Source organism: Gracilinanus agilis, chromosome 4 (assembly GCF_016433145.1).
Source record: "Gracilinanus agilis isolate LMUSP501 chromosome 4, AgileGrace, whole genome shotgun sequence".
NCBI lineage: Eukaryota > Metazoa > Chordata > Mammalia > Didelphimorphia > Didelphidae > Gracilinanus > Gracilinanus agilis.
In genome coordinates, this window is record NC_058133.1 from 269671942 (window position 1) to 269684614 (window position 12673).

The 12673-nt window shown below is 39.5% G+C and overlaps 1 protein-coding gene across 1 annotated transcript in view; it reads right to left on the bottom strand.

Annotated features, from left to right (window-relative positions):
- The window catches only part of MOCS1 (molybdenum cofactor synthesis 1), a 34036-nt gene extending 21937 nt beyond the window's left edge, over positions 1 to 12099 (bottom strand). The window contains exon 1 of the mRNA XM_044674429.1: positions 12018 to 12099. The gene's annotated coding sequence lies outside the window, so the exon portion shown is untranslated. The remainder of the gene's footprint in view (positions 1 to 12017) is intronic.
- Positions 12100 to 12673: the final 574 nt, after the last annotated feature.

Below are 12673 nucleotides of genomic sequence, written 5' to 3' on the forward strand. Positions count from 1 at the left end.
CCTTCCTTCCTTCCTTCCTTCTTTCCTTCCTTCCCTTCCTTCCTTTATACCTCCTTCCCTCTCTCTCTCTCTCCCCCTCTCTCCCCTTCCCTTCTTTCCTTCTTCCTTTCCTTCTTCCCTCCCTCCCTCCCTCTCTCTCTCTTTCTTTTCTTTCTTTCTCTCTTTGTCTCTTTCTCTCTCCCTCTCAGGAAGATGAGTCTTCCAAACTCCAGGCTGACCACTCTAGCCACTGAGCCACCTAACTGCCCAATGGAATATTACTATACCATAAAAAACAATGGCACAAGATGAAGGTTAAGAGCTGGCCTCATTATTAGGAAGCTCAGAGTTCAAGTTCCGCTTTTGACACATACTGACTGTGAAATCCAGGGTAAGTCTATACACTATGATGTTAAATTGCAGTCTTTTCTGGTCTTCATCCATAGAAGGAATTTTCTTTTCTTTCCCCCACTGGGAACTAGACCAATGAATTCATAGGTTCACAGAATATTTTAAAGAACCAATTAGTATGAAGAATTCACAGAAATATAGCAAGACTTAGATGACATGATTCCAAGCAAAGAAAGTAGAGCCAGAAGAACGAAACAAGTAAAGGCAATTACAATCATGCGAAGCCAACAATAATAACAACAAAACTCATGTTATATAACCAGAAACTGTGGAACAGGATAAAGAACACAAGGTCAGTTTGACATGACTATTTAAAATCAACAAACCCATCTTTCACATTGGGGTTAAGAATTAATAAATAACAAGTTACACGTGGCACTATTTACAATCTCTTGTTTTGGTTTGCTTCCACTTGCATGCTCATGTTTCTTATGTTCTTGGTCATCTATCTGACTACCTATAATTATAAACTTTATTTTAACTTCCATTCATGGTTCTTTTTTTAAAAGAATGCAAGGAACCGTACCACAAAATTCACTAAATTCTGCATAACTGGTGACTCAGGATACCACTACAAGACCTATACTCCCACAGAGACAAAAGAGAAAAGGACCCCAATGGACAAAAATATTTAAGTAACTCTTTTTGTTATCACCAAGAACATTAACTAAAGAAGACGCACAAGGGAGGGTCTAAGAAATTATAACATGTGTATGCAGTATTATATTTTTGTACCAAAGAAACTCAGAAAGTTTATGAACTGATACAGCTAAATGAGCTGGAGCCAAGGGAACAATTTCTACATTAACAATATTATCAAGACAGGCAAGTTTGAGCACTCTAACAACCCTAATCAATGTAATGTCTAACCATGATTCCAGAGGATGAAATATGTAACCAACCCATTGAGATAGTAGTCCCATGATGCAGAATAAGAAATTCATTTTCAGATGTGGCCATTGCAGGAACTTATTTTATTTGCTCATGTATATTTGTAACAAAGGCTCTGATTTTCTTTTTTTTTTTCAAATTGGAATGGAGGGGGAAGGAGATGAGGAATAGGAATAGGCAGGAAAAAAAGAAAAGAGAAATAAATAAAATAGGGTAATTGAAGAAATTTTTGTTTTTAAAATATTTGATTTTTCCAATTACATGTAAAAACAATTTTTAATATCATTTTTTAAAAAATTGAGTTTCAAATTCTCTCTCTCCCTCTCCTCCTCCTAATTGAGAAAGCATGCAATGTTATATGTTACATATATGCATTCATACAAAACTTATTTCCCTTTAAGTCATGATGTGACAGAAAACATAATGCCCCCCCCAAAAAAAACTAAAATAAAAAAGAAGGAAATTTTTTAAAAAACAGTATACTTCAATCTGCATTCAGACTTCATCAGTTCTTTCTCTGGAGGTAGATAACATTTTTCATCATTGGTCCTTTGAAATTGTCTTGGATCTTTGTATTGATGAAAATAGCTAAGTCCAAGGTTGATCATTATACAATATTACTGTTACTGTGTATAATGCTCTCCTAGTTCTTTTCACTTTACTTTTGATCAGTTCATGTAACTCATTGTTAAGCTTTTCTAAAATATCCTATTTATCATTTCTTATAATCCAATTGTATTCCAAAACAATCATATGCCACAGCTCATTCAGACATTCCCCAATTGATGGGAATCTCTCCAATTTCCAATTCTTTGCCACCAATAAAAGAGCTGCTATAAACGTTTTTGTACATAAAGGTCCTTTTCCTTTTTAAAAAATCTCTTTGAGATACAAATCTAGTAGTGATATTGCTGGGCCAAGACTACAGTTTTATAGCCCTTTGGACATAGTTCCAAATTGCCCTCCAGAAAGGTTGTTCACAACTCTACCAATAGTGCATTTAGTGTCTCAATTTTCCTACATCCCTTCCAAAATTTTTCTTTTCTGTCACATTAGTCAATCTGATAGGTATAAAGTGGTACCTCATTTATTTTAATTTGCATTTTTCTAATTAATAGTGATTTAGAGCATTTTGTTTTCATATGAATATAGATAGCTTTGATTTTTTTATCTGAAAAATGCCTGTCCATATCCTTTGATATTTTATCATTTGAGGAATAAATTTGACTCCATTTTCTTTATATTTAAGAAATAAGATCTTTATCTGAGAAACTTGCTTTAAAAAAGTTTTTCCCCACTTTCCTGTTTTCCTTTTAATCTTGGCTGCATTAGTTTTGTTTCTATAAACATTTTTTTTTATTTAATGTAATCATCTTATTTTACACCTTGTTATACTCTTTATCTCTTATAAATTCTTCCTTTATCTATAGATATGACAGGAGAACTACTATGTGCTCACCTAATTGGTTTATGGTATCATCCTTTATGTCTAAATCATGTTATCAATTTTTACTTTATCTTGGTACGCAATATGAGATGTTGGTCTATATCTAGGTTCTGCCAAACAGTTTTCCCAGCAGTTTTTGTCAAATTGTGAGTTTTTGTCCCAAAACTTGGGATTTTTGGATTTATTAACCACTAGATCACTATGGTCATTACCTACTCTGGATTGTGTACTCAATCTATTCTACTGATGTACCACTCTTAGCCAGTCCCAGATTAGTATTTATTTTTAAATGCACAGAACAGCAGATACGGAAGTTCAGAAAGAATCAGTCAAGGAAAACAACTTTGAAAGTTACATGTTGAATAGATTTAAAAGAAAAGCAAGTTATACATAATAGAAATCCAAGTGTGAACATAATCCTCTTCTGTTAAACTCTGTATAAGGAAATACCCTATTTATCTGGTGTTTCTGTTCAGAATTTAATAAGAAAACAAGGTCAAAATCTTATCTACCTTTTCCTCTATAGTACCTTGCATGATGTTTTGAATATTCTAAGCACTGAATAAATCAAAAAAAGGTTTTTTTTAACCTCTTCCCCCCTCCCTCCCTCTCTCTCTCTCTCTCTCTCTCTCTCTCTCTCACACACACACACACACACACACACACACACACACACACACACACACNCACACACACACACACACACACACACACACACACACACACACACACACACACACACACCTTACTTTCTGCCTTAGAATTAATACCAAATATAATAGATACTAAGCATCAGTTCTAAGACAGAAAAGCAACTGGGAATAAGTTAAGTCACGAGTCCAAGGTCACACAGCTAAGAAGTGTTTGAGGCCAGATTTAAATCCAAGATTTCCTATCTCCAGGCCTGGTTTTCAATCCACTGAATCACACAGCTGGCTTGCATAATTGTTTTTATGTTATCTCCCTCATTAGAAGGTGAGGACAGGGACCACAGTGTGAGGCTGAATAAATGCTAGTTTAATGACTGCTTAATCTAGATTGTCCTCCCTGTGCCTCACAGCATGTCCCTGGTTCTGTCTCCATCATCTTTTCTGTTAGGAAAAAAAATAGAACCAATCCCCACATTCATCCTCATTGCCAAAAAATACATCAAGAAGCAGAAAGCAACCAGTGGTTGGTAAAAGGCTCAGAAAGGACTAGGTCCTAACCTTGGATGATTCATTATTATTCATCTTCATTTACCCCTGAGAGCAAGGATTAAACTCCCCTATTAGGGGTTCGGAAGGAGAAAATGTCTGGAAGGAGGCCATGCAGAATAGTACAAACCTATCTGGGGACAGAAATCTAGGAAATACAGAGAAGAAAAGATACACTTTAGAGGGAGAACCCAAATCTCCAGTCTCATTGTCCATCCTCCCTTTGCCATTTACCATGATCCTAATAATCAATACAGAACAGAGTCCTAGATCTTTCTTGAGGTTCATGTAGATCTAACCTAAATTAAAGGGGATATAACATGGGGACACAGAACAGGAAGAAAACTCATTTCTTCCTAGCAAAGAAACTTATGACTTAAAACAAAAGACCTCAGATCTGGAACTGGAAGAGACTTTGGAGACCAGCTGATCCAACCCAGTTGAAACTGAGATATGGAATTTAAGAAACTTCCCCAAAGGGCAGCTGGGTAGCTCAATGGATTGAGAACCAAGCCTAGAGACAGGAGGTCCTAGGTTCAAATGTGACCTCAGACACTTCTCAGTTATGTGACCCTGGGCAAGTCACTTAACCCCTATTGCCTAGCCCGTACCACTTTTCTGTCTTGGAACCAATACACAGTATTGATTCCAAGACAGAAGGTAAAGGTTTAAAAAAAAAAAAAGAAAGAAAGAAACTTCCCCAAAGTCACACAGTCTGTTAGTCTTAGAGCCACAATTAGAATTCAGGTCTTCTGAAGACTGAGTGGAAGGTAGGAGAAGGAAAACAAAGAGAGACAATAAAACAGAAAAACCCCTGAAATGGAAGTCAGACCATCTGGGTTCTAGTCTAAGCTCTTATACCCTAAGCCAATCTCCCAGGGCTTCAGTAAAAATGGGGAGAGTGCCATTTCCTGTACAAAATTTCTCTTGGCTTTCCTTCTTCCTTTAATGGATGTCTTTCGTGATCAGATTTCATAGAATATCTTGTTTTGTTTCTCTCTAAAGCACATATTTTTATGAATCAGTTAGAGATTCAAGGGAAAGTATTCAATTAAGCAGATGATAAACATCTACAATGTTCCAGGCACTTAGAATATTAAAACAAAAATGGAACTGTCCTTGCCCTAAACGTGTTAACATTCTACTGAGGGAAACAACATGTACACACATCAATCAATAAATATTTTAAGTGCCTACTATGAGCCAGTTTGAGCCAGCTTAGTGGACAGAACAAGGGGCCTAGAGAAAGGAAATAGGGCCTGAACCACTTACTAGCTGTATGACCCCAGTCACCTTCTGCTTGCTTTAATCTACTGGAGAAGGAAAGGGCAAACCATTCCAGTATCCTTGCCAAGAAAGCTCCATGGCCAGTATTGGCATGATATGGTCCACAGGGTCATAAAGAGTCAGACACAACTGAACAATAAATATGCCTAGGCACAGTGCTAAGTGATGGAGATTTTTTTCAAAAAAAGAAGCTAAAGATGGTTCTAACCCTCAAGGAACTTACACTCTAATTGGGGAGGCAGCATGTATACACATAAAACAAACAGGAAGTTATTTGATGGGAAGAGTCACTAATGGTGGATGGGGAGAAGCAAATCAGGAAAGGCTTCATGAAGGCGTTGACATATAATCTGAGCTTTAAAGGCAACAGAAATTCTAAAAGTTGGGCCTACAAAGAGCACCAGGAGTGAGGAGAGATTGCATTATAAACAAAGGAGTTTTGTTTTGTTCAAGTGTTCAGCTGCATCCAATTCTTTGTGACCCCCATGGACAATGCCATTCATGGAGTTTTCTCTACAAAGATACTAGAGAGGTTTGTCATTTTTTTCTCCAGTTCATTTTACAGATGAGGAAACTGAGGCAAACAGGGTGAAGTGACTTGCCCAGGTTCACATAGTATGTGGTATATGAGGTTGGAATTGAACTCAGGTCTTCCTGACTCCAGGCCCAATGCTCTATCCAGGGAAACATCTAAAAGATGGCTATATAAAAGTCAGAGAGATGAAAATATTATGTCAATGAATGACAAGTGTAAGGAACAGCAAAAACACCAGTTTTCCTGGACTACAGATTATGTGAGGAGGAATAATATCAATAAACTGTAGTTAAAAAAAAATGTTGGTTAGCTAAGGTCTGTGAGCACACAAGTACACGAGGTCCAACCAGAAGCAATCAAGCTTTGCCTGAGGCTGTTCTTGAGTGACTTATTATAGTGTAAAGAAGCTACTCTGGCCTGCTTTACAGATGTCCCAATCCAGAGCAAAGAAGACATAAATGCATTCTTTTGTTGCCAAATGACTACAATCAGGGATTTATCAGTCCCTGTAAGTACTGGAATCCTTCTGTTGGCATGACCTCTAATGCCCTCTGGGCAAGGAAGGCATTAGGTCTGATCAGTCTGTACCACCCAGTGCCAAGCACTGCACCTGGCCATTTTGGAGATTTGGAGGAAGCCTGAGGAGTGAGGGCAGGAAGGGACCTGGGGTCTCTTTGGTATGGAATGACCCAACCACCAATGACTATTGCTCTGCAACTGCTTAAGAGTTGCCTAGGGCACTGAAAGATTAAATGTCTTACCCCAACAATATATGTTGGAAGGAAAACCCTAGAAAGCAGCTAGGATAGATACTGGGCCTGGAATCAGAAAGACCTGAGTTCATATCTAGCCTCAGACATTTACTAGTTGTATGACCCTGGGAAAATCATCATTTAACCTCTATTTGCACTAATCCACTGGAGAAGAAAATAGCAAACCACTCTAGTGTCTTTGCCAAGAAAACCCTAAATCAGGTCAAGAAGAGTCAGACACCACTGAAAGGAATGAACAAGATTCTGTTTCTCTAGACTGCTAGAATTCTTTTTTATTTTATTTTTTTAATTAATTAATTAATTTTAAAATATTTTCCCATGGTTATATGATTCAGGTTTCTCCCTCTCCTCTTCTTTTCCCCCCACCTCTTGGAGTTGACAAGCAAGTCCACTGGGTCATACATGTATTGTCACTCAATACCTATTTCCATATTATTCCTTTTTGTAACAGAGTAATCTTTTAGAACCAAAACTCCAGATCCTATACCCATATAAACAAGTGATAAATCATGTTTTTCTTCTGTATTTCTACTCCCATTGTCCCTTAGGATTATCCTGGATCTTTGCACTTTTATTAGTAGTAAAAGTCTGTCACATTTGATTGTGCCACAGTGTATCAGTCTCTCAATGTTCTCCTGGTTCTGCTCCTTTCACTCTGCATCAATTCCTGGAGGTCATTCTAGTTCACATGGAATTCCTCCAGTTCATTATTCATTTTAGCACAATATATATTGTTGGGTAAGACATTAAATTTTTCAATGCCCTAAGTAACTCTTAACCAGTTGTAGAGCAATAGTCATCAGTGGTTGGGTCATTCCATACTAAGGAGATCCCAGGTCTCATCACATAACAATGGAAAATAGATATTGAGTGATAATACATGTATAACCCAGTGGAACTGCTTGTCAGCTCCAGGAGGGAGGAAAGAAAAGGGGAGGGAAAGAAAGTAAATCACATAACCATGGAAAAATATTTAAAAATAAATTAATTTTAAAAATAAAATAAAAAAGAATTCTAGCTGAGAAGTGTCCGAGGCCAGATTTGAACCTAAGACCTCTCATCTCTAGGCCTCCAATGAGCCACCTAGCTGCCCCTTCAAAATGTTTTTAAAAGCATAAAATAAAATGCATAGGATACCAAAGGAAACCAATTATATCGAACTATGATTATCTATATTTGTACCTTAACATCAAGTTTACCAAGTCCCCAAGTTAAGAACTCCTGCTTTAAATTATGAACCCGGCATCACTTCCTACCCTTCCTCCTCATCTGCTCTTATCTTGAAAAGATATAACTTCACTCAACTCATGGGAATACCGAGGGCTTGAATTCTAGGAAGGCAAAGAAGCCAGTGTTAGTCTGGACACATGCCCACGTTCCTCCTTCCTGAGCTCTTGGTTCTGAGTCCCTGATCTTTGTCCGAAGGGCTCAAGCCAAGAACCCATGAGGTCAGATATCTAGGGAATTTGTGTTTATTCCAGGATTTGGTTTTTTGTTTTTTGTTTTTCTCTCTCATGTCCTTAAATAGCCACCCTGCTCTTCTATCTTCTCCAGAGCCTAGGTGCCCCACTCCTGATCTTAACCTGGAGAACAGATTAAGCCACAAAGGATGGAGGGAGTTTGGGGAGAATGGTGGGGGATGGGAAAGTGAAATCTAAGAAAGTAGAAACTGGAGCAGGTGAGAAAGCCAAGGGAAATGATTCAGCAGGAAGGGATGAAGCAATACTCAAAGTCTAGGAGAACCAGGGAGATTTCACTTTAAGGTTATATCCTTTATCTTGTAGTTTATTCAGCTTCTGCTGTTCTCTAATCCCTTCTAAAAGCACATATTCCTCAATTGCTCTTCCCCTTCCTCTTTCCAAAGACAGACAGACAGACAGACAGACACACACACACACACACACACACACACACACACACACACACACACACACACGGTAATATTCTCCTATCCCAAAGGAAAATACCAAAATCCAAGTCCATCTGCTTAAAATGTCACTTTGAATCCTTTGGTGGCTTAGCCTTTCCATATCCCAATAAGTCACTTGATTTCTAGGGCCTTAATTTCCTCATCTGCAAAATAAAGGGGTTGGAACAGATGCTCACTTGAGGTTCTTTCCAGCTCTAATATATTAGCTACATTCTACCTATCCTGATTGTAAATAGTTGTTTGCATAGGTCTCTTTTGTCAAAACATGCACTCTTTAAGGCCAGGGATCACATTCTTCCCTTTCTTTGCATTCTTAGGGCTTATCACAGTGCCTGGCAGGTAGATGCACTTAATAAATGTTTTGGGCTGCCAGGTGGCATGGTGAATAGGGTGCTAGGCCTGGAGTCAGAAGACCTGAGTTCATATTTTACCTGGGCAAGTCACTTAACCCTGTAGGCCTCAGTTCTTTATTTGTAAAATGAGCTGGAGAAGGAAATGGCAAACTGCTCCAGGATCTTTGCCAAGAAAACCTCAAAAGGGGTCACAAAGAGTTGGATACAACTGAACAATAACAAAAGATGTTTTGTTAAACTCTGAGGTACCACCTTACACCTAACAGATTGGCTAATATGACAGCAAAGGAAAGTAATAAATGTTAGAGGGTATGGCAAAATTGGGACATTAATGCATTATTGCTGGTGGAGTTGTGAATTGATCCAACTTTTCTGGAAGGCAATTTGGAGCTATGCCCAAAGGGCTTTAAAAGACTGCCTGCCCTTTGATCTAGCCATACCACTGCTGGATTTATACCTCTAACAGATAATAAGGAAGAAGACTTATACAAAAATATTTATAGCCATGCTCTTTGTGGTGGCAAAAAATCGGAAAATGAGGGGATGCCCTATGATTGGGGAATGGCTGAACAAATTGTGGTATATGCTGGTGACGGAATACTACTGTGCTGAAAGAAACAATGAACTGGAGGATTTCCATGTAAACTGGAACAACCTTCAGGAATTGATGCAGAGTGAAAGGAGCAGATCCAGAAGAACATTATACACAGAGATGGATATACTGTGGCACAATCGAATGTAATGGACTTCTCTATCAGCAGCAATGCAAAGATCCAGGACAATTCTGAGGGGCTTATGAGAAAGAACACTATCCACATCCATAGAAAGAATTGTGGGAGTAGAAACACAGAAGAAAAACAACTGCTTGATCACATGGTTCGATGGGGCTATGACTGGGGAATGTAGACTCTAAGCAATCACCCTAGCGCAAATATTAATAATATGGAAATAGGTCTTGATCAATGACACATGTAAAACCCAGTGGAATTGCTCATTGGCTACGGGAGGGGGGTGAGAGGAGGGGAAGGAAAGAACATGATTCATGTAACCATGGAAAAATATTCTAAATTAATTAAATAAATAAATAAACTAAAAATTTTATTTAATTTAAAAATGTTTTGTTAATTAAATGATTAACTGAAGGTTTTTTACTCCCAATGCTTCTGGTTTCTTATCATTTTAGTGAGGTGTGCGCAGATAGAGGAGACCTACAGTGGCAGCCACAAAAGATGAAAAGTTTTTTCTAACCATGCAGTGACAACTGTCCTCTGAAACCCTACTGCATCGGTATGGATAGAAAGACAGACAGACAGACAGACAGATAGATAGATAGATAGATAGATAGATAGATAGATAGATAGATAGATAGATAGATAGGCAGACAAACAGATATAGATATAGATGTATAAGATAATCAGCAACATGTGTAAGTGCCAATTAAGAAGCAGGGCAATATGAGTATGTGATTTGGGGTTTAGGCTTTAAAAAAAATCACTCTATAGCAAAAATGAATAACATGGAAATAAGTATCAAGTGATAACAACTGTACAATCCAGTGGAATTGTTTGTCCACTCTGGAAGTGGGGAAGGAAGAAGGGAGGGAAAGAAAACGAATCATGTAAACATGGAAAAATGTTTTAAAATAAAATGAAATGAAATGAAATGAAAAGAAGCAGGGCAATGTGTAGAATTCTGAATCTAAGTCAGAGGATCTGGGTTCAAATCCTATCCCTCCAAAATTCTTCCTGTGTGACCCCAGGTAAGTCGATTAATTATCTGATACCCTTTCTGGGACTCAGTTTCTTTATCTGCAAAATGAAGAGACTGATCTAATTCTAAGGTCCTTTCTAGCACAAATATCTTTTATAGGATAAACATTTTGAGGGTAGAGACTATCTATGTATTTCCCACTCTAGCAACCACCCATAATAGTTACTCAATAATCTCTCCTAACAGTTAACAAAGATTTACTCAATTTACTCTTGCCAAAAGCTTGTATTATTAACTAATATGCAAAATAGAGAAAAAGGAGGATATTAAAAAAGAAAAGACACTTGGGGTCCTCAGGGACCTCCAGTTTGATTATAGGAGTTCATGTCCTTGGGGAGTTCTCTAAATGGGGTGTCAGTACCCACCCTAGGATAGTTCACCATCTGATGATAGAATAGAGGAGAAAAGCCCCTGCCTAGTGAACTCATCAGGTTTTTATCCTCTTCCGCCCGAGGTCTGAGTCTAGTCTGAGTCTATATTTACAAACTTCTTAGCACAAGTCTTTACTAATCTTTGAGTTGATGCCCAGTTAGCTGGGGTCTGAGCTAGCTAGGATCTCCACTTTCCACTCCTCCCTCAAGAAAAAAGCAACAGAATGTAGTCTTTTCCCAGAAGAAAGTGAGAGGTGTGCTTATGTATACAATGACTTCATGGCTTGCTTAGCCTTCTAGTGAGGGCTTCCCACCCAAGGGAAGGGGTCTAAAGATGAACTGCCCAGAAAAAGGGAAGGAATGGGGGGCGGGGGGGCGGTGTTTCTCCTTTATTTCTTGATTGGGTACCTGATAAACTTTTCTTGTAAACTTAAAACAAATCTCAATGACAATATTATGTAACACTATCCATGGCCATTTGTCTAATCTTACTTGGCAAGGGGGAACCCAAGCCATAATGGGCTGTTTAACCAAAGAGCAACCCAGACACACTTCACTCCAAGGGGAGAAGGACCTGAAGAGGGAAAATATTTTTTGGTAACACGCTAGATCCAAGCCTCAATAAAACATGGTGTCATAATCCAACACCCTACTTCATTCACAAATTCTCTCTAGTCCCAACCAAACAGAGCTCCACGGGAAACAATCCGCATCCCTATACTTTTTGTAGGTATAGAAAGCTGAATAGGAATGAGACAGCCGTGATCAGGGACAGGTGAATTTGGACCACATAGTCCCTGATGTCCCTTCTCGCAAAGATCAGTGCTCCTGAAGTCTGTGGTTTGCAGAACCTCTGGGGAACCCCGTTCTCGTTTCCTTTCACCCCTAACCAGTCCACTGCGTGTATCCACCCCTCTTGACCCCTCCCCACCTCCTAAGTGTTAGAGGGGTAGCCTGCTGGGAAGTACAAGTGGCAGGTTCTGGTGAGGCCGGACGTGAGCTTCCATCACCCCATGGGGCCTAGGTTACCGTTTCCCAAGGGGAATTTTGGATGCCCAGATGGGGCTCGCTCACCTGGGATGCTTGCAGAACCGGCTCCCCATTCCGAGGCAGCGTCACAGGGGCCCTTGAGCTGCAGCCCCTACCGGCAGCCCTCAGGAATCCCCGGAACGTCCGAGACACTGGCCATGCAGCCATGGGGGCAGGAAGCAGTCAGTGCACGCCCTGGCCAAAGGATTCCAGGCTAAAGGATCCCGGGTGGCTTTACGTACCCCCAGCGGAGTCCCAAACCCAGGAGAGGCGGGACGGAGGCGAGGCCAGCGCAACCAATCAGTAGTCAGTGTCGGTGCCTCTATGCCTTCTGGGACTTGTAGTCCTTCAAGGTAGAGCAGGACAGTTTTCAGCCAGGATTGAGTGACTCCGAACTGAGGCCATGATGCTTCGGTGTGAATTAATTCCGCTGCCTGGTTACCATCAGGCACCGAATTAATAAATTCCTTTCCTGGATTGTGCTTTGAACTCTTTGGGGGACTTGTGTAGCTACTCCAGTGTTTGATTATGCGGGTACTCTCTGCACCCACGCAGAGTGCAACTGGTCCACACCTAAAAATACAGGAAAAGTTAAACTAAGCCCTTCTCATAATTACTTTCGTAAGAGTTTAAGCTCTCCAAGGGCAGAACCGTTTTTCTTTTTTCTTTCCTTCTTTCCTCCTTCCTTCCTTCCTTCCTTC